Source organism: Pezoporus wallicus, unplaced genomic scaffold, assembly GCF_028554395.1.
Source record: "Pezoporus wallicus isolate ANWC-B61680 ecotype Strahan unplaced genomic scaffold, APGP_CSIRO_Pwel_v1 contig_3181, whole genome shotgun sequence".
NCBI classification, from domain to species: domain Eukaryota; kingdom Metazoa; phylum Chordata; class Aves; order Psittaciformes; family Psittacidae; genus Pezoporus; species Pezoporus wallicus.
Genome location: NW_026641700.1, coordinates 926,951 through 948,021, shown reverse-complemented (window position 1 = coordinate 948,021; position 21,071 = coordinate 926,951). Strand labels below are relative to the sequence as shown.

General features: G+C 39.7%; 1 protein-coding gene across 8 annotated transcripts in view; it reads left to right on the top strand.

Annotated features, from left to right (window-relative positions):
* The window catches only part of RBMS3 (RNA binding motif single stranded interacting protein 3), a 722,404-nt gene that overhangs the window by 691,771 nt on the left and 9,562 nt on the right, over positions 1 to 21,071 (top strand). The gene's annotated exons all lie outside the window — the stretch shown is intronic.

Below are 21,071 nucleotides of genomic sequence, written 5' to 3'. Positions count from 1 at the left end.
TGTTCCATCATCAGTCTGTCATTCAGAATGTTTCCGATACAGCCATTGAACTGACATCTGTTTTGTGGTTTAATAAAGTTGTGATTGATGCCTAAGTGGATATAATACAAAAACCTTTAGAAATATAAAAAATGAGCAGTCGGATCGTTGTTTTCACTCCCTGTTGCTTGGCTGCCTTTTACTGCAGCACTTCCACATTTGGCCATCAGCAGCAATAATCTGCCTCTTCAGTGGGAAGAAGATTTGCTCTATTCTTTCTCCTCTGCTTCTCATCACTGAAGGAAGTTTTCTGTTCTGCACTTTCTGGATTTGGGTTTCTCTCCCCTCCCTCCTGTTAGCATCCATTTCAGATACCCCTTGGGTTCCAGTGTCATCTAACAGATTGAGGCGGCCTTTGTTACATCTTGTTGGCAGAGGGGTAATTCCAGCTTCTTTTTTTCCCTCTCTTTTGGAACTGCCTTACCATAGTCTTGTTTCATCTTAAACTTCTGAGGCTCATACCAATGAGAGAATAAGTAGAAGCCAGATTTTTACTAAAACTGCTAGCTCAAGTGTGCTGCTTAATTGTTCTTCACCCCTGCAGACAGTTTACTCAGCTTTCAGCTTCTAATGTAAAAACATAATAGGGAACTCTCTCATGCACTTTTTAAACAAACAAGCAAAAACCTCCAAAAAAATATTAATTGTTCTGGATACCACTGCATTAAAAATGCAGTCAGGTGGAAGAACTGCATTTATGTAATGTAGGATTCTATTGAAACTGCAAACCACCCTAACTCAGCTTTCCTGGTTTTATAGTATCACCAGTTATCTCTCACTGGAATAACAGGCTTGTTATGCAGGTACATCAGCCTTATCTTTCACTTTGTTGGTTCTTTTTGTTGCAAGTGGAGCTCGATGATATCTTCAGAACCCTTCAATGGAACAACAAGCTTTTTATAAGTTTTTTATCTTTTATTTCCTTTGGGTACTCCCTGGTCACCCAGTGGTTTAAAATGTCACCTAAAGGCCTCAGCAGAATAACTGCTTTGTTAGATAGGGTAGTTTTTTTTCATGTTTACTCTGCAATTCTATTTCCACATACTACAGCTACATGGAGCTGAAACATCATTGCATTCCCCTGATGTTCAGATCCTTTTTCAAAAAGGACTCTGTTATTCTAATTGTATGTCAGAAGGTCCCTGGAGAGTTACAGGAGCAAAGTTTCTTTGCAGTCTTGTGCCTTTCATGTTATCAGGTGTTAATCTTAAAGCTCTTTTATTTTATTTATTGACTGATTCAGTTACTGTTTGTGTGGAAAATATGTGACTGAACCCCCTGCAAGTGGAATTACCTTAGTTCATGCTGCAGCTAAGATCATCCTCATCCATTTAGTCAGCCAAGGTCCCTGGCAAATGCAAGTGATTAACAACATGAGTTTGTCTGGGGCAGGAGGTCCCCTTAAGGAGAAACTATTCTTGTTGCAAAGAAGAACAGCATAAGCTCCCTTGAGATTTATAAAAAAACAAATAACTCTTCCTGCACCTTTCTTCCCAAACAGCCTTTTGAAAGGCAGCTCCAAACTGCCTGATGCATAATTTGAGATAACAAAGGGGCACTCGGTGCAACGGAAAAGCACCAGATTCCAAGCAGTCAACAAGGAACAAATAACTTTTTGATGCATTTAATCAATTTGCAGAATCCACTGCCACTAAGTATTATTGAGACAAATAGGTTAGCAATCTTAAAAAATAGATTTGACGTTTCTATAGGGAAACATTTGCAGGTGCAGCAGTAGGGTGGAAAAAATCTTAACTTGATAGTATCAGCCAAACACCTGCCAGGATGAACAAGGAAGGCTGGGATCTTTTCCCTTTTTGGGCCATCCTGAAATCCCACAGATTCTTGCAGGAACTGGGCTGATCAGCCCTTGTGTAGAGGAGGGTCTTTATATCAGCTGTCTCAGCAGCGGTTTCAGTCTGTATTTGACCAAAACTGTCATTAGATCGTATTTTTTAATTAATAAGAGTTTATAAATTCCAATTTCTATAGTGTTCCTCTTCTGAATTCAGCTTTACATTCCCACCATTTGTTGGCAGTGGCTTACTGTTTGCCTTTATGTGTAAATTGTGCCTACCTTTGAAGCCACTGCCTGACATAGGCAGAGAAAGGGGAATGTAAAAGGAGGATGAGCACTGACAGAAGGAATTCATTTTTTGGTTCAAGCAGCCCTTCGTACGAGCCCAGAGTGTCAGTAGCTTTTATTGTGTGTTAAATTTTACCTTCACATGACACTTCAACAAATGGAAAGTGCTTTTGTTGAGGACTCCTTGCCTCTCTTTGAGGTATCAGCTACCGACTCAAAGTGACAATAGCCCAGATTCCCTTTCAGAGAAGCACTCAACTCCCCGGTTGTGGTGATAATATGTTAAATTAACACAAAGCAACAGTGATGGATCAGCAAAGCAAAAAGTATCAGCCAGAAAAGCCATAACTATATAACTTCATCATCAGACAAATGTCATTCATATAATTAATTTGCAGCTTGCATCATGTATCTGTGAACTGGAATATTTAAAGTCTTGTTTCTCATATATTTTCTTACATATGACTGCTGTAGTTCTATTTTGTGATTTCTGGAAGTGCTACCTGAAGGACATTGAAGGACAATAGTAATGTAGCTCAAAGCCACTTCTTCCAAAGCGTGTTTGCTATTTAATGATAGCCGTGCACTTCATGTAAAATGAAAGTCTGTATTTTGGAATAATGAATAGAAACCAACAGCCATAAAATTAATCGTATCTGACATATAGTTAGTCGTCTACAGCATAACCTCCCCCAGAAGGCTTACCTTTATTTATACTCCCAGAAATTTGTTCATATGTCTGCTAGAGATGAACCAAGATTGCTAACTCATTTTTCTAGCTCCTCATTTTTCTAGATCATTCACCTAAAAACTTTGAATGTTAAGAGGGAAAGTGTATGTTCACACATATTCATGTTAAATTGTGCAAATAACAAGGTAGGTTTTGGGGAGAGAAGGTTCATTTAGTTTGATTTGGCTTGGCTTTAGTGATCTGCATAAGATTTAGCTGAAAGAGGCTCTTTATTTAGCAGACAGGGAGGTAGAAAAGAGGAACAAATAATAGGTTAAAAAAAGGTGTAAATAATTCTAGGTTAGAAATATCCTGCCAGACCTACATCTGACAAACTCAATAAAAGGTGGAAACCAAAAGTACTCTAAATTTTAGGCCGGTCATCTGTATTTTCTTGATGTCTTTCTTTTCTGTAAATGTTTTCCATTCTGTAATCAAGAACATACCTCTTTGCCTTATTAGAATGAAACTTTCTGTAATTATTCTGCCTGGGTTTAAAGTAGACTCCAGTGATTCTGACATAAATTATGAATATGGCTTTCCATAGAAGTAATGAATCCAAATCATAATGGTGCAGGCAAACTCTAGGGGGTTCTGTAACCCAAGACAAGTTTGAGGATCTTAGAGAGGTGAGGGTTTTTTTTTTCAGAACTGTGAAAAGCAACCAGAGTTGGTGCTTCCACAGCTCTTCTCTGCCAAGAGCTGGGAAACAAGTCCTATGATATGTCTCCACATGTTACAAGTGCATGTAAGCGCAACAAGAAGTCATTAAATCCTTGAAGGGGCTGTATCTTTAATGGAAAAGAACAACATGATATATTATACAGAAGAACGACTACTCTCTACTAAGCACTCTTGAAGTCATTCACACAATACCAGTTCTGTCTAAGGTGAAGTATTTGAATTGTATCAACTTCAATCACAAATGCCGTAAACTTTAGCTGAAAGAAAAGGGAGCGAAGGTGATAAACAGTAGCTTGTAATACAGTTTAGGTATGTGAAGGGCATCAATGGAACGGAGGAAATGGTTGTAATGGTGCCAACAATATAAATTAGGATATGAAGGTGAGATAGTGAAAGCATAACTTGAATATCTTGCAGAAATTGCTCATATATTGAGAGCTAGACTAGTGTTTGAAATTAACCATGAAAGGTCACTGTTTGGGACATCTAGAACTCAACTGGGCCAAACACCTTAAAATCTGCAGTAGGGAGTTTCAGATGTTTACGCAAAAACAGGCCAATGGTCCAACAGCCTTTTTTCATCTTCAACCGCTGTTTTCCATTGGAAAGAGATATTGTTATTTCAATTCAAAACAGGTAATATAATTTAATCTTTATTTTCTATTCATTTAAGTAATGAGAATTCAGGAAATTGTAAAAACTTCTGAAAATGATTGCTGAGCATGCTGTACCAAGACTCAGAAAAGTGCTGTACATGCAACTAATATTTATGATGTCTGCATTTTGCGCAAAGACTAAACATATGTTGCAAGTGGCCATTCACAGTATTCACTTACGAAAAAGATTTGGGTTCAAGAGTTAAAATTGACATTTCAGTATGCGTGGATTAGTAACTATAATGCTTGCTTTTGCCTTTATTTTTTTTCAGTGGGATGGGTACATTTTGTTAAGCAAAACGTTTCTACTCAGAACAGCAACCTTTGAATTACATTCTCAATGGTTTCTCATAGGGAAAACTACACTTCCAGGGACTTCGAAGAGACACTACATTATAGATGCTGCAGTGTTTCTGGAGCTGACATGTTGCCACATTATTGAAACTGCACACAATGGAGTTGAAAGTTAATTTAATTTTAAGGATGTTCAGTATGTTTCATATTGTAATCATAGTGACAGAAATAACATAGCCTGTGTGTTGAGCAAGGGCCTGGGCCTGCAGATGCTTGCAAAAATAATATTCCATTGAATTTCACCTCCTTTTCCCACAGTGTATCCCACTGAACTTCAGTGCACAGTGCATTTCACAGTTAATCCTCATGCCTTATCAGATGTTTGGCAAGCCGATAGCCCAAAGGTTTAAGCTTCCTCTAAGTTAAATTGCTAGTACTTTTGAGGTATCTTTCGTATTTTCATCCAGAAAGAGCAGCCTGTTCAGGGTTAATTCATTTGTAAATCAAGGTTAAATGAAGGAACGAAGAGTCTTCATACACTGTAAGACACTGGGATCCTGGCTATACAGTGATTTCAGCCTGAAGTTCTCAAAAAAAGGGTAAGCTTTGTTCAAATGATTTACAGTTCCATAGGGAGCTGCTGATGGCAATAACCTCTGTGCCCTCAGATGGTATTTTATTATTGTTTGTGAGTTATGGGTGGTTCTGTGTCAGTGCTACGAATCTGTAGAATCCTCTTGCTCCTAAAAGACTCAATTTGGAAGAAGAGTTCTGCTATAACTAATGTTTACTATGAAACAGCTCAGTCAGCACATTTCATTAAACTGTAACAAGGGGTTTGAGAGCAGCTGCATTGAGTGTATTTGGGAGTTTGCTGAACTGAGTTGTTTTTCTAGCAAGGTAAATGAACTGTTGAACACAGCAGACTTCTACTGTGTGGCAGACAAGAGTTGCACCACGTCTGGATGGGTCCAGGGAGCAATTGTATGTCAGAAAGGCAGATCTTTTTCCAGTCCCGTGGAGGACTGCTCTACCCTTCGGGATTCATTATTGCTTTCAAATGTGATGGGCACACCTGTATGCTACTGGTTTTGCCCTTTTAATTTTAGCATTGTAATACAACAACAGCCAGTTTCTTAGGAGTTTGGTATCTAAATGTACAAATTATTGCACATTTGCCAGCCTCAACTCCCTGTTTTCCTGTGCTGTGTTTCCCTTGAGTGTTTCCCTCAAATCAGTATAATATTTCTATGGTGCAAACTGATTTCACTGATAAACTTCATGCTGTTTGTTTTCTCTGGCCTGCCATCCACAGTTGTAAGAGGGGTTTGCAGTATAGACCAAAAGATGCTATGACTGACTTTTGGTTTCAACCGCTAAGTCACCTGACTATTCACTTCCTAAAGTACAGATATAACCTTCATTCTGCTCTGCTGCCAGCCCTTCCTATGTAAAACATCAGCACTGAGCTAAGAAATGGGTTGTATTTGTTCTCTTTACAATGACCATTTTTGCCAGTGCTAGTCTAAATGACAAAAATCATAGTGACAAAAATGTAATAGCAAGGTAAAGTGAGTATTTGGCAATAATGGTATTCCCACCCATGACCTTACCTATATCCACAGAATCCAAATTGGTGCTCAAAATTTTAGTAGCCAAATGTAATTTTCTAGCAAGAACTATTTTGCTGCCTTTCTTTTAATATGCAGGTTTTCTTAACTAGCTATTAGTAGGGCTGATTATCTTCCTGTGAAGATAATGGACTTTTCTCAGACATCTTAGTTTTCTGGTAATAAATGGTTGCTTTATCAAGGTGGCCATAATTTGATTAATTGTATTTCATTTTAAGTGAGGTTTTCTTTTTTCCTTTACACCTTCTAGACAAATTGTTATATTACACAAAGTTCATTTATAACTTAAAAATATAAGTAGCAACAGCTTCGAAGTTCCTTAATGTGTTGTGGGAAATACGGAAATAGTAGAAACAAATTCCATTCAGTGTATGGACAGTGGCTGAATAAGGAGGTTTCCTTATTTTATTTGTATAGTTTGTGCCTGAACTATTGAGAGCAAAAGACCACTCATCTTCCTGAAATTTCTATCATTTGTTTAAAACTGAGGGTAAGAGAATTGGAAATCAAAATGATTGATGAAAAAAATTAAAGTAATTAACCTGCAACAGAAGGCAAAGAAAAGAGCAATACATTTCAAGGCCTGTAAATCCATTTTTCCTTTTCATTAATTTCTGTGAAATGCCATGATCAGCATTATATTTTCTTGGCTTTACTCATTACCTCTTCAGTGTGCCTAGCACTGAAACTTGCTTGCTTCTCTCAGAATAATCTGTAACAGCCAGTCCTGTATAATAATGATGAAAAAGATTTTAAACTGGAAGTTTGCAAACAACTCAGTGTTCTAAATTGCCATGCCAAAATACATGATGAATGTCAAATACATTTTGGTATTTTTATTTCCTTAAATTCACTAGCAGTATGGACAGCTGTGTCTTGATGGTTGTATTTAATGGTTTTAATCTCACTCTGTTTTCATCTTCATGCTCTGTGTAGTCTTTCTGACGATCCTTCACAACAAGTAAAAAGTTCCAGTCCTGAGGCTAGGATGAGAGTTAAGCAGATGCTGTTTCAGTTCACAATTACAATTCCTTCAAGGCTATTAGGGAATATTATGGCTGGGCAGGCCAGCTGCCCGTCCCCCCTCCTCCATCCTAAGATTAAATTCATTGTCCCTGACATCAGCCATTAAGTGAGAGGAATCTGCAAATGCCCTTATTCAGTTTCAGGAATAACCAGTTTTACGCTTTCTAAATGTGAACTCTGCTAATTTGTATTTTAGGAGTGCAGCTTGGGAGTTCAGTATAACACTCATATGTCAGCAGCAATCCTTCTTTGTAAGGTGAATCATGCAAAGTCCGATGGTTTTAAAGGTGTTGATATAAATTTATTTGATAGAAAAATGGCCATTTTGTCATCTCTGTCATATCCTTGGACAAGAAAATGTGTTGTGGAGTTAAGACTTTCTCCATTGCAAATGTTTGCAGAGCACTTAATCTTTTTTCTTTTATTTTTTTTTTTTGAGTAGAAAGGGAACATTTTGCCGATCCATGAGCACCAAATGAAAATGTCTGAGCTTTCCAGTCAGTCCATGCGCCAAAGCAAGAAGTGCATCAAAAAACCCAGAAAGGACAGCCTAGCCTAGAAATAAGATACTCTGCAAGATCCTCCTGAGACAAACAATTTGCTGACTGGGCTGCAGCATTTGAAGAGGCCAGGCTGTTTCTCTCCACCCTGCTTACTTGTGTGTACAGGCTGAGGTGCATTCGTGCAGCATTTATTCCTTTTCATGTCAGCGGAGCACAGGGATCAGAAAAGTTCACTGAAAACTCCTGTTAGGGCCTGTGGAGAGATTTTTTTAAATATACGCCTATAAGGAAAGCTAAAGATGATTGAATTTTAGTTTGATAGCTTGTAAATGGGCTTTGTCAGCCATGATTCTTATTTTTTTCCAACACTGTACATGACATCCCTTGTCATCAATGCCATTTAAGAGAATACATCTCCCAGCATTGCCTTCTGATGAAAGGAAGGGTTGAAGATATTTTCCAGATTCACAGTCCCAGTGTTTCTTGTGACTATTATTTTAAGGCAGATGGGGAAAAGTGTTCAAGCCTTTTCTTCTATTCCCAGGTGGATCTACCGTAAGTGTTCCCAAGTATCTATAAAGAAGCAGTGGTTTTCCATGGAGAAAAGCTAGATACCCTATTACAGACTGGGGAGAGTGCATGAGACAGTTTATCCTACTGGCCTTATCACTTGTTACAGTTTTGCAGTCATTGACAGCAATACTTCATTAATCTGGAATACTGTGAGAGGATGTATGTTTGAATTTTTGTCAGTTTTAATGCTCAGCAGTGATTCATAATATTCTGTTAAAGTAATATATTGTTAAAAATATGTCTACAGCTCTGACTGTGCATCATGACGCATCTGAAGGATCTTGTCTGCTCCTAGAACACCCATTTCCAAGTTCTGTTAATTTAATTTGCCATTTGGAGCATGGATTTTGTAGTGTTTTCAAGCTGTAACTATACAGACATTGAACAAAGAATCAAAATACATCTCTGGACTTTGTACTTCAATCAGGTGTAATTTTTAAAAAGTTTTATGCCATCAGGATTAAACATGTAGAAATTGCATATAGAAACATCTTAGCAGATACTCGAGAGTATCATTCTGCAAACTGAACATTGGTACATTTTTGTGTTAGATCTCCTTTATGATGAATAGCTCACTATATGGATGTCTACAGCATTTCCTTTCTTTTAAATGTGCACCAATGCAGAACATTGCTGAAGGCCAGTCATGACTGGGGCTTTTCTCTTTTCCATTTTCCCTTTACTCCACCTTGTCTTTCCTTATCTTCAGTTTGCCTTTGGGCCAAGACTTACCCATGTTTTTGAGCTGGATGCAAAATTTCACAACCCCTTGTTCCCTGGGTCTGCTACCACCCCAGGAAAGTGTGTAACTTGTCAACCTGGTTGTATGGTAATGCTTGTGAGGGACACAGTATCACAGTATCACAGTATGTTAGAGATTGGAAGGGACCTCGAAAGATCATCTAGTCCAATCCCCCTGCCGGAGCAGGAACACCTAGATAAAGTTACACAGGAATGTGTCCAGGCGGGTTTTGAATGTCTCCAGGGAAAGAGACTCCACAACCTCCCTGGGCAGCCTGTTCCAGTGTTCCGTCACCCTCACTGAGAAGAAGTTTCTTCTCAAGTTTAAGTGGAACCTCTTGTGTTCCAGTTTGTACCCATTACCCCTTGTCCTATCATTGTTTGCCACTGAGTAGAGCCTGGCTCCATCCTCGTGACACTCCCCCTTTATATATTTATAGACACTTATAAGGTCACCCCTCAGTCTCCTCCAAACTACAGAGACCCAGCTCCCTCAGTCTTTCCTCATAAGGGAGATGCTCCACTCCCTTAATCATCTTAGTTGCCCTGCGCTGGACTCTCTCCAGCAACTCCCTGTCCTTCTTGAACTGAGGGGCCCAGAACTGGACACAATACTCCAGATGGGGTCTCACCAGGGCAGAGTAGAGGGGAAGGAGGACCTCTCTCGACCTACTAACCACCGCCCTTCTAATACACCCCAGGATGCCATTGGCCTTCTTAGCCACAAGGGCACAGTGTTGGCTCATGGTCATCCTGTCGTCCACTAGGACCCCCAGGTCCCTCTCCCCTACACTGCTCTCTAACAGGTCGTTCCCCAACCTATACTGGAACCTGGGGTTGTTCCTGCCCAGATGCAGGACTCTACACTTTCCCTTGTTATATTTCATCAAGTTATTCCCTGCCCAACTCTCCAGCCTGTCCATGTCTCGCTGGATGGCAGCACAGCCTTCTGGCGTGTCAGCCACTCCTCCCAGCTTTGTGTCATCAGCAAACTTGCTGATAGTATACTCAATTCCCTCATCTAAATCATTGATGAATATATTAAGTAATACTGGTCCCAGTACTGACCCTTGAGGCACTCCACTAGTTACAGGCCTCCAACTAGACTCCGCCCCATAGACTACAACTCTCTGGCTTCTCTCCTTCAGCCAGTTCGCAGTCCACCTCACTACCTGATCATCCAGTCCACACTTCCTCATTTTAGCCGTGAGGATGCTGTGGGAGACTGTGTCAAATGCTTTGCTGAGGTCAAGGTAGACCACATCCACCGCTCTGCCATCATCCATCCACCGTGTTATTTCCTCATAAAAGGCTAAGAGATTGGTCAAACATGATTTCCCCCTGGTGAAGCCATGTTGACTGCCCCTCATAACCCTCTTATCCTTGATATGCCTTAAGATGGCACCAAGGATAAGGTGTTCCATCACTTTCCCAGGGATGGAGGTGAGGCTGACCGGTCTATAGTTACCCGGGTCCTCCTTCTTGCCCTTTTTGAAGACTGGAGTGACATTTGCTTTCCTCCTGACTTAACACAGGTTTCCAACTCCTCCTGCTTATTTCCCATGCTGCGCGCATTGGTGTACAGGCATTTCAGGGAGCGAGCTGAGCACACCGATTTCACCCTAGGATTGTAGGAGGCCTCCCAGTCTTCATTAATTCTGGAGCGCTGCCCCACTGGGGCAAGCCCAGCTACAACCCCATCCCCCTTCGAATCTAGTTTAAAGCTCTCCAAATGAGCCCTGCTAATTCGTGCCCCAGCATCCTTTTGCCTCTGTGAGACAAACCTTTCTCACTTGTCATTGTCCAGACTGGTGCCCTATAAAACCAGCCATTATCAAAGAATCCAAAGCCCTGCCTGTAGCACCAGTCTCGAAGCCAATTGTTCATGAACTGAATCTTCCCATTCCTTCCCACATCAGTGGAAGATGGAAGGAGAGAGGAGAAGATCACTTGAGCCCCAGACTCTTTCACATTGCCTGGATGAGAGCTGACAGTGATCTGAGAAATAGGACAGTACCTCTGCCCTTGATCAGGCTTTCCATTTGAAAGTTTTCATTTTGGTAATTACATCCTTCCCGGATAGTAGCCGTAGTCATTGATCATCCTAATATCATTACAACCGATTCCTGTAAGTCACCTTTTAAAGACACTTTCTGTGGATTCTTTTCCCCCTATATCTTCTTCTTCTGCAGTCACAGGATAAGACTTTTTTTCTTTCAATCTTTTTTCTGATTGATTAGAAATGCCACATACTTCCTTTACGTATGGCCTGGTAATATACACATCACATTTCTTCCCTCGGGATCTTAATCAGAACAAGTAATGGCCTTTCGCTTTTCTCATTAGCAAAATGGAAAAACACCATACTCCATCCATTAGATATACAGCATTGTAATATGAATTTATAGAAAAGTGGCTGCATGCCAGCAGTCATGGAGCAAATTTACCTTAAAGGATTTTCAGAGAGAAAAAAGAAAAAATCACTATTTCAGTCTGGCAAGCAAACATTTTGAGCTGTAACTTATCATGCTTGTCTGTCAGGCATTTTGTGGTTGCTCCTTAAGTACTGTTTGGACAGCTCTGTCATATAAAGGGCATTCATAAGGAGGAAATACCAGTGTTTGTATATGTATTAATGTCTTCCTCAGTGTTGATTTCCTTTGTGGATTATCATCCTCATTCTGTCATGTCCTATCAGAATGGGAGGGAGGGGAAGAAGTTTGGAAGATCTTGTTATGTTTTGCTTTGCTTTTAATTTTTCACAGAACATGCTAACCTGAAAAAATGTTAACAACTATTACACCATACTCATCTATCAAGCTTTTACCCGAGACTGCTGCTTTTTCTTAGCCCTGTCTATTCACAATCAGTACACTGAGATGGAGGACAAGACTGATTAAGAGGGGGTCTTCCCCACTGAAGTGAATTATTTTCACTTGGCTTGGACCTAACTATTACTAAAATTCTTAAAAGTGCTTATACTGTCCAGGACTGTAAGAGGGTGTTTTATAATTGTATATAGTTTGAATGTATATGAGCCGACTCTGCCTCCTCTGGAATACTGAGGGAATACAAAGGACAGCCTTGGAATGCTGATATTCCAGTAGCAGTAAAACACCTCAGTGAAATAATGTGAAAGACCTGAAGTAGTCAAAAATGGGAGAAACTAAAGGAACCTGTTTAGAACAGTTTAGGAGGGGAATTAGTGATTAGCTGACAAAAGAGGAAGACATAAGGCAAGGAGGGAAAACTGGTTTTTGTACTGGACTTTTTTTTCATTCTTTCTTTTTCTGTTTTATTCTCCTATTTTTTTTTTTTTCACTTTTTGGTTATCTTTCCTCCTCCACTAGCCTCCCCCTTTGTAATTCAGATGAAATGATGACAAACTGGGAGAGATTCTGTGTAGCTGTTACTACAGAGTAAATTTAGGAGTTCAGCCCTGCAAGCAGATCACTACATGGTAAACAAGCTCATGACATAGCAGTATGATAGAACCATAGAATCATAGAATCATTAGAGTTGGAAAAGACCTTAAGATCATCTAGTTCCAACCCCCCTGCCATGGACAGGGACACCTCACACTAAACCATCTCACTCAAGGCTTCGTCCACCCTGATCTTGAACACTGCCAGGGATGGAGCATTCACACCCTCCCTGGGCAACCCATTGCAGTGCCTCACCACCCTCACAGGAAAGAATTTCCTCCTTATATCCAATCTAAACTTCCCCTGTTTAAGTTTTAACCCATTACCCCTTGTCCTGTCACTACAGTCCCTAATGAAGAGTCCCTCCCCAGCATCCCTATAGGCCCCCTTCAGATACTGGAAGGCTGCTATGAGGTCTCCATGCAGCCTTCTCTTCTCCAGGCTGAACAGCCCCAACTTTCTCAGCCTGTCTTCATACGGGAGGTGCTCCAGTCCCCTGATCATCCTCGTGGACCTCCTCTGGACTTGTTCCACCAGTTCCATGTCATTTTTATGTTGAGGACACCAGAACTGCACACAGTACTCCAAGTGAGGTCTCACAAGAGCAGAGTAGAGGGTCAGGATGACCTCCTTCGACCTGCTGGTCACGCTCCTTTTGATGCAGCCTAGGATACGGTTGGCCTTCTGGGCTGCAAGTGCACACTGAAGCTGGCTCATGTTCATTTTCTCATCGACCAGCACCCCCAAGTCAGTACAGTATGGATATTTGCATACAATAGTCTGCTTCTCTTTAGACTCTTCAAATTCATGGAGATTTAGTAGCCTCTAGAAGACATGTTTACGTCTAGAAAGCCATTATTTGGTCATATAAATGGGTGTGTTATTAATAACAGTTTAATTACTTGTTGCATTACTTACTTATGTTGAAAATATTGAAATGTACATATCAGTCTTACTAGCAGCTATTCATCAGGGACTAATTGAAAAAATTTTATTCAGACAGAAATTCCTAAGAATTTCCAACAGAGCGGGTACATAGGGAATTTTTATGCCAGTAGAAGCAGTTATAATTCTGCTGCATCACCCCTCTATTCTTCAGTATACAGGACCTGAAAGAAGAATATAAATGTGACAATCTCAGTGATTACTGACCCTGGCTGACCAAGACAGTGCAGTATATTCTTTTGTTATGATACAGTCACTATACCCTGGCTTTATATAGGGTGCTGTAGACAGGATATATATTATGTAATAAATCATGCACTAACCCATGCTCAAAAGCTTGCCCCAGAGATCTAATAATGTACATTCACAGAACAGGTATAGAGCGGGTATTAGAACAAAATAAAAAACGCCCCTTTTGTAGAGAAATGTTTAAAAACTGAAGAATTAAGAACTGTAAGTACAACAAATCACCCGTCTTGGTCTTTGTTTTAAGCACAGGAGTTTTGCTTTCTTGCAAATGTATCCATCAGCCACATGGTATTTGAATTATGCAAAAAAGTAGTTTTCACGTCTTGAGGCTACTCATTTATGTGAATGCATAAATTTCTGTGCAGCCTCCATGGATCCCTGCCTACGGTGGAGGCTTTGTCACACAGAAGACAAGAGTGAAAATATCATGGGCTTAGGTATGCTGACATGGTCTACAAGGATCATTGCATCCTGAGCTGTCTGTTGGCATTCCATAGCTGTCTAGAATCAACTAAAACAATTTTTCATAAAGAAGTATTCCTATAAGAAGTTTGATTTGATGTTAATGAAAGATACAATCAAAATGGGAACTTAACTTTTACATCCTGATGGATTTTCCTCCATTTTTTCTTTTCAGACACTGTTGAGATATCTGAAAGTGCTGAAAGTGGTTTGAGACTTTCATCAAGTTCATTTGTAATGCCAGGCTTTAGACTTTAAGTTGTCGTTAAAATGAAAGAGCCAATTTTTTGTTCATCTATATCTATAGACATTTCTGTAGTGCTGTTTGCATTTACTACAGTTTATACAAACCTGGGATTTTGTATGCTAGTGAGAGCGTGGTGCACAGCTGCATGTGGTGATCTGATGGTTCTCACATTTGTTTACTCTAAATAGGCTTTATCTGATTAGTCCTGATCACTTTGCTTTAGTAGCAGACCTGAATTTTTGAAATAAAGACAAGACCTGTTAGCCGGGGGGGGGAAGGGGGGGTGGGCGGGATTAGCTCCTCTTCACTGTTATACCTTTGTATTACTCTGATTTCCAAGGGTATGGATTTCTGAAGGATGCTTAGAACTCCTGAAGAGAAAAAGGAGATTAGTTTGTAAATATAGTTCTTGAAGTTATTATTCTCTCTGCCTTCATTTAACTTGCTCAGAGAATTAGGTAACATCTCATTAGGAAGGTTGAAAGGGAAGTGGTAGCCAGTGTTCCTAAATACATTTGTATTACTGAGCAGCAGGGAAGGAAGGTTAAATCTTGTAAAGATTTCTATTCTGTGCCTGAACAATGAGTGCAGTGGCCCAGTGATGGGATTCTGTTGAATGACAGTGCTGTTCTTGATAGGACTATGGTAATTGTGCAGTAAAATTGCATTATATCATTATATTTTAGGCCACTATGATAATTATTAGCAAAAATATTGTAATATATGGAAAAAATCCACATCTTTTATTCTCACATTCTTTAATTGGGAAAAACTAAGATTAATAACAGCCATTGAATAATTACAGGATTGAGCTGGAAAATGAGAATGCATCTGGGTAGCAAAAGATATTTGAAGTTTAAAGTGAAAAATTTGGTGGCTGGATATTGTATTTTATTGAACTGCCACTGGTGCTGATGAACTAGATGGTCCTTTTCTCTTCCTGAGTTCCTACCTCTCCGTGCCAGACTATGGGATAAGAGGACACAGCAAGACAGTGTTCTTTTCTATTGGAGAACAGGATATTTTCAAATGAGAAGGTGGAACCAGGGACAAAAAAGCAGCTATTATGTTCTATATTTCATTAAAGTCCACTTCACAGTGGTCAAAGAGAGATGCAATTTTTTTTCTTTGCAGGGAAAGAGATTTGAAAGTGGTAGGGCAGGTTTCCTTGGGGCTGGGAGGTTGGGGAAAGGTGATAAAAATAAATCCAGCCAACAGTCTCATTTCCTTCAGTTTTCCAGCAATGCAAATGTCTTCACATAATTCTGTGATGCAGTGTCTAGACTTCTCAGATGGTTTATAAAAACCCCCACAAACAAACCCTGGCATTAATTCTGAGAATCCTAAAGGCTAAGTCATTATCATTGTGCTATAACTCATTCAGTGATAGGACACCACAAATAGTCACCGAAGACCAGACTCTGGAACCTTTGCACTTTTGAGACACATGGGTTACTATTTACCCACATAAGACATCCCATTTAATCTCCCTTCAGCAGGCTGCTGTGGTGTTAATGCTTACCAGTTTATGCTGGTACAAGGCTTCTGCAGTTTGGCTCTCACCTTGACTGAAAAGGCTCTGTGCCTTCTCAGGAACATGGAGGTTAATAAAATACGGAAAGTGATCTTCAATTCTTGCAACACATATATAAAAACAAAGTGAAACACCAGAAGGCAGCATTTGCACATTGATTTTATAAAAGGCCTTTTCTATAACATTTCTTCCTTGCTCATTGCCCCTTTTAAGCCTACTAAGTGTTGTTCAAGGTTTCCAAGCAAGCTTACATGTTAATGTCTCATTTTGTAAATTCTTTCTGATTTTTTTTATACCAGGAAACTTATTCACACTGATCAGGTTATGAACTGTTACCACTGTATAATCTCACAGTACTCATAGTGACCAAGACAGTTAAAAGCATATCCAGTAGCTGCCTTCTATTCACAGCTGTGTTATTTTGTAGGCAACTAGGCTTATAAACAGAACTGTACTTCAGAGTGTTTTCTTCAACTTTCTGTTAATGAAGACCTTCAGAATTTAAACAAAGTGTGTGGCCAAAGTCTTCAGGTGGTGTAAATGAAATTGTTTGGTCTTGCAAGAGGCATTTCCTCTTTCAGGCACTGTTTTGGTTGAAATTCAGTGACTAAGATCTGATGTTCTAAGAAGAGGTGTTTGCAGTGTACCTCAGCTGTTAGACACTTGCCTGCCTCTGTATTAACCTGGGCCCAAGAAAGGCAGGCCAGAGGCTTAGTAGGGCAAATGAATAAATGGGTATTACTTGCGCTATTGTCTCAGTATAAAAGTTCCCGTAAAATCCCTGCAGGTCAATCCACTCCACCTTTGATAGGTAAAACATGTTATCCTATTGCAACATGCTCACTCACTCTGCCTGGTGCAGGCAGCTGCCTTCCTGCTATTTTTTCCTTCCCAACGTCTGCCACTTTTATGGGTTTAGTGTTTGCTGCAGGCTTAAGATGAACCTTGCTGGAGCCAATCTGGCATACCCCACTGTTTGATCGTTCTTGAAGTGTCATTTTGTTCCCTCAATCCACCGACTCATTCGTTACCTCCTTTCATTTAAGCGTTTGTAATCAGAGAGGGTAATACCTGAAGGAAGAGCAGAGCTGTAAGTCTATATTACTACTCATTTTCTAGCTATGTATTTTTTCACATATTTAAGCAGTTTCAGAAAGGTAAAAACAAAAATCCCACTGGACAAGGTGTAAGTAGAATTGTAGTATATAGGCTATATTGATGCCCTGGTAAGTGCAGTCTGAATTAAGCAGGCATTGTAAAACACGCACTATATTATAATACTGCACATCCTCAGTGCTTAGAACACCCATTCTATATACTGTATGAAGAAATTAACAGTTTACAAATAAATCAAGAGAGCCACCAGCAATGTCTCTTTTTTCTTTCTGTTGTAGAAATTATCAGGTTTTAAAGGATTGAAGGGCCAAAAAACCTCCCTTATACCCTCCAGATCCATCATCTTTGTGTGCAGAGTCACTATTCATTTTACTGTCAGAAATAAGCAGCTTCTACTTTTAGACCCGCAAAGCCTGTACAGTTGAGGAACAATGAGAAGTGTTTTCTTCTGCCTTGCACATACTTTGTTGAATGACCGATCACATTACAGCTCTAGAATTTTTTATCCTGATGAAAACATATGACAAAGAAAGAATGGATTTGAATTTTTCAGATTCTCTCATTTCAGTTCCTACAATACTAATATGTAGTGGAATTTGCTGGGTACTGCTAAGCTGAGCATGTGAGTCATGCTGTCTCTCTTTAACACGTACACGTGGATAAAGAACTTTAGCGAGTGTGGTTCATGGAGAAAAATCTCAGTGATGATCTTCTAACACAGATGTCTTCTTTGTTTGCCATCTGCCTACTTCCAATTTATGTTAGTTTCTTGAGGTAGATGAGAAGCCATAGGTAGACTATGTACATCTACCCGACCTTGGTCCCCATGGAGCTGCAGAGTCCCTCAGCTAAGGGATGATCTTAGAGCAGAATCTTCATCCTGGGTGGTTCTGAGCAGGATAGATATAAAATGTTTAACTTCTGAATCTCACAATTCTTTCTGAAGCTCTTTTCCACCTCCCAGCGTGGTCAGCCCTCATTCCAACACATCTGGAGCATACTGTTTTACAGAATAGCTAGATGAAGTGTCTGCGGGAGCTGGGGAGAGACACAGACTCCAGTGGGCTCAGTGCGTGCTGGATATGGAAGCTACTGAAAAGCAGTGTTCAGGAAGCTTTCTGCTAAAAAAAACAACTGTTAATATTCATGACAAGAAATTCAACTCCTGCAATACTCAAAGCCATGATGTATTGACAGTGACATTGTGCCTTAGCACTATGTAATCTTTAATGTCTTTATCCTGTAGGATCAGAGAATTAGGATTATGTAGTGAATAAAGGAAATACATGCAAACTTGATTGAGCTAATGTCAGTTATAACAAAAATTAATTTGTCCTCCTTTTTCATTAGTAAACAAACAAAACTAAAGCAGGTTCTCAATGCTAGGCTTCCCATGGTGGAAACAGATCCAGTGCAGCAGACACTCCTGAATTCATGTGGTCTCAGCTGGGACTCCCTGCTTCTGTGAGGGGACTTTAGATACTTAAGACCAATTGTGTCTCTGAGAACTAAACCGTAGTTGTCCTTTATAGTTTTGTAAAGTTTTTTACAGAGCCTCAATGGATTTTTAAGTAAGAGCCTGGAGAGTGAGAATCAGTTCCAAGCCCCTAAAATGTGTTTAATTGTTGACCTGGCAACTCTTTCCTGAAATGATGAGAGTATCTTTACATTCATAAATAAATCAATATGTTTGGATATTCCACTGAAGGGCACAACATATGTACCTGTAATATGGACCAGTCTGCTGCAGTGTGTTTAAGGGCCAGCTGTTAAGTAGCAGTACTCTGTAGGATTGAGCCTTGGGTAACTTTTACTAACACCAAATTCTTTGCCACAAAACCTGTCTTTTCATTTATGCCATTGGTGGAACTGATTTGGGCCACATCATTTGTTTTAATTGTAGGGCTCTAGATGGTTTAACCAGAAGGTTGAACCACCATTACAGTGGATGTGACATGCAGAATTTTGTATAGATGGAAGAAGTCACATTCCTACAGTTCTTCAGGGAGTCTGGCAAATAACTAGGTGGCTTTGGTCTCCAGCGCTGTAAAACACCTGCTGTTTGGCTGGATTCAGTTAAAATTAAAGCAAAAAAAAAAAAAAATTAAACCTGGAGAGTATGGGGAGGTAGGTGTGTCTGGAAAGATCGGGGCAAGCAGTTTTCCCTAGAGATTGAGTAGCAGTGAAGGAAGCAATACAGAGTAATCTGGCAAGTAAGATCGTAATCTGCCTCAAGAGGAAAACAGTAACACTAGAAGTAAGAAACTGCATGGCTACTGAGAACAGTGCTTGCAGAGTCAGCAAAGGCAACAGTTAATTCCAGGACAGTTTCAATTATAGTACTACAGACCTCAGTGCCAAAGCATTTTGCAAAAAAGTGGAGTGGTCTGAATTAAAAGGCAGTTGGATCATTTTATATTTGTGCATTTAAACTTACGCATTTGTGTGCAAGATAAGAGGTTGGCAGACAAGCGCATGTTGTGAGAGTCTGAACGCTGATCTTCTCTGGGGTTCAAGGAAGAACTTGGAGGAAGTCCAAGTTGAGTGAGGCTGATTTACTCTTTAAATTACCACTTTTAACTAAAATCTATATATATTTGTCCAAGTGAAGCTAGCCTGTGTAGGTGTTTAAAAACCTTGTAGGTCTTTGCAGGACTATAAGAATGAGTACTTCAGGTTAATGTTAAATATTGACACATTTAGAACAATGCTACACAGCAGATGTCGTCCCAACATGTGACAGCAACATTACAAAGCAGAACGAATGGAGCGGAAGCAGCTCTGGAACACCCTGCTGTAACATTCTCATTAACTCCTAATCTGTAAGGCTGGAGAATAGCCCAACTGTACTGAGTACAATAGGGGTTGTTGGCCTAATGTCTTTGGTGGGTTAGCATTCATTAAAAAAGCTATTGAATTCAATTCTCTTTCTGAAGAACAAGGGAAAGGAGCTGCAGAAAAACATGGCCTGATGCAGGCACACAGACGCTGGGGACACTCCCATCTCTGCTCCAGTTAAGGAAAACACTGTGAATTTTTGCTAAAATACTCTAACGGTTTTCAACACAATATGCTACTCCTATTGCAAGTGTATGCATGCCATCTATGCTCCTACTGATTTTTTTTTTTTTTCCTGTGGAAAACAGTTTAACTCAAGTAGTTTTTTATTTTATTCTACTCGAATGAAGACTTCAGAATTTAGCTGTGGGATTCTTAAATATGCTGTTCGTATTCCCTAAGGCCTTTCTGCAGCATTGCTGCAGAGTCTGCACCCCACTATGCAATTTCATAATGCGTGTTTGTGACAGGCATATCAAACCATCCAGTTAGTTTAGAATTGAGGTGAGAGAGTGCTTTAAATGTAAATTTTACTGTAAACAGTGGAATAATATCTTGCAAGCACTTCCTATCTCTGCCAGGAAGCAAGGCTATATTTAACTCATTTTAAAATTCATCAAATACATTCTGGGCTGATTCAGATCTTTGGTGTGTCTTTGAAGATAACATGTAGTGGAAGTGTTATACAGTCCATTGTGGAATTGGGCACATCCTAAGATTCTTGTCAGTGAAGGCATGCAGTTAGGATGGATTGTAGAAAGAAAAGTGCGCATAGATCTGATGGGTTAGTATTGATACCTTATTAGAAGGTTTTAACAATATCAGTTGCTTTCAGTTCAGAAGCTTTATAAGGAATGCTGTATTTAAAGAGATTAGTGCCATACCAATGGCGAAATTCACATGCACTCATCTCTTTTAAAGGAGATTGTCTTGTAGTGCTCGGGTTAGGCAGTGTTTTAGAGACGCTAATACAAAGTGTTGCTATAATAGTTATTTGCAGAAGTTTCAAAATGCATAGAAAAGATTACTAGATATTAAGAATAAGCCATAAGAATTTAACTATAGGTTCTGTGTACAAAAGGAAAAACTTCCAGATGTATCTTCCTCTTCCTTTGTTTTTCTGTCTGAGTGCACCTCCCTGCAGCTTTGTATCCCTGTAAACTCAACTGTTGTTATTGATAGGGTTAAATATAGACTGAAATAAACCTGTCAAATTTCATGCTCCATTTTTTGTAGGTGTCATTAGATAAGATCAGTAAGACTCCAAAAGATTGTTTAGGTGGGCTTTGTAT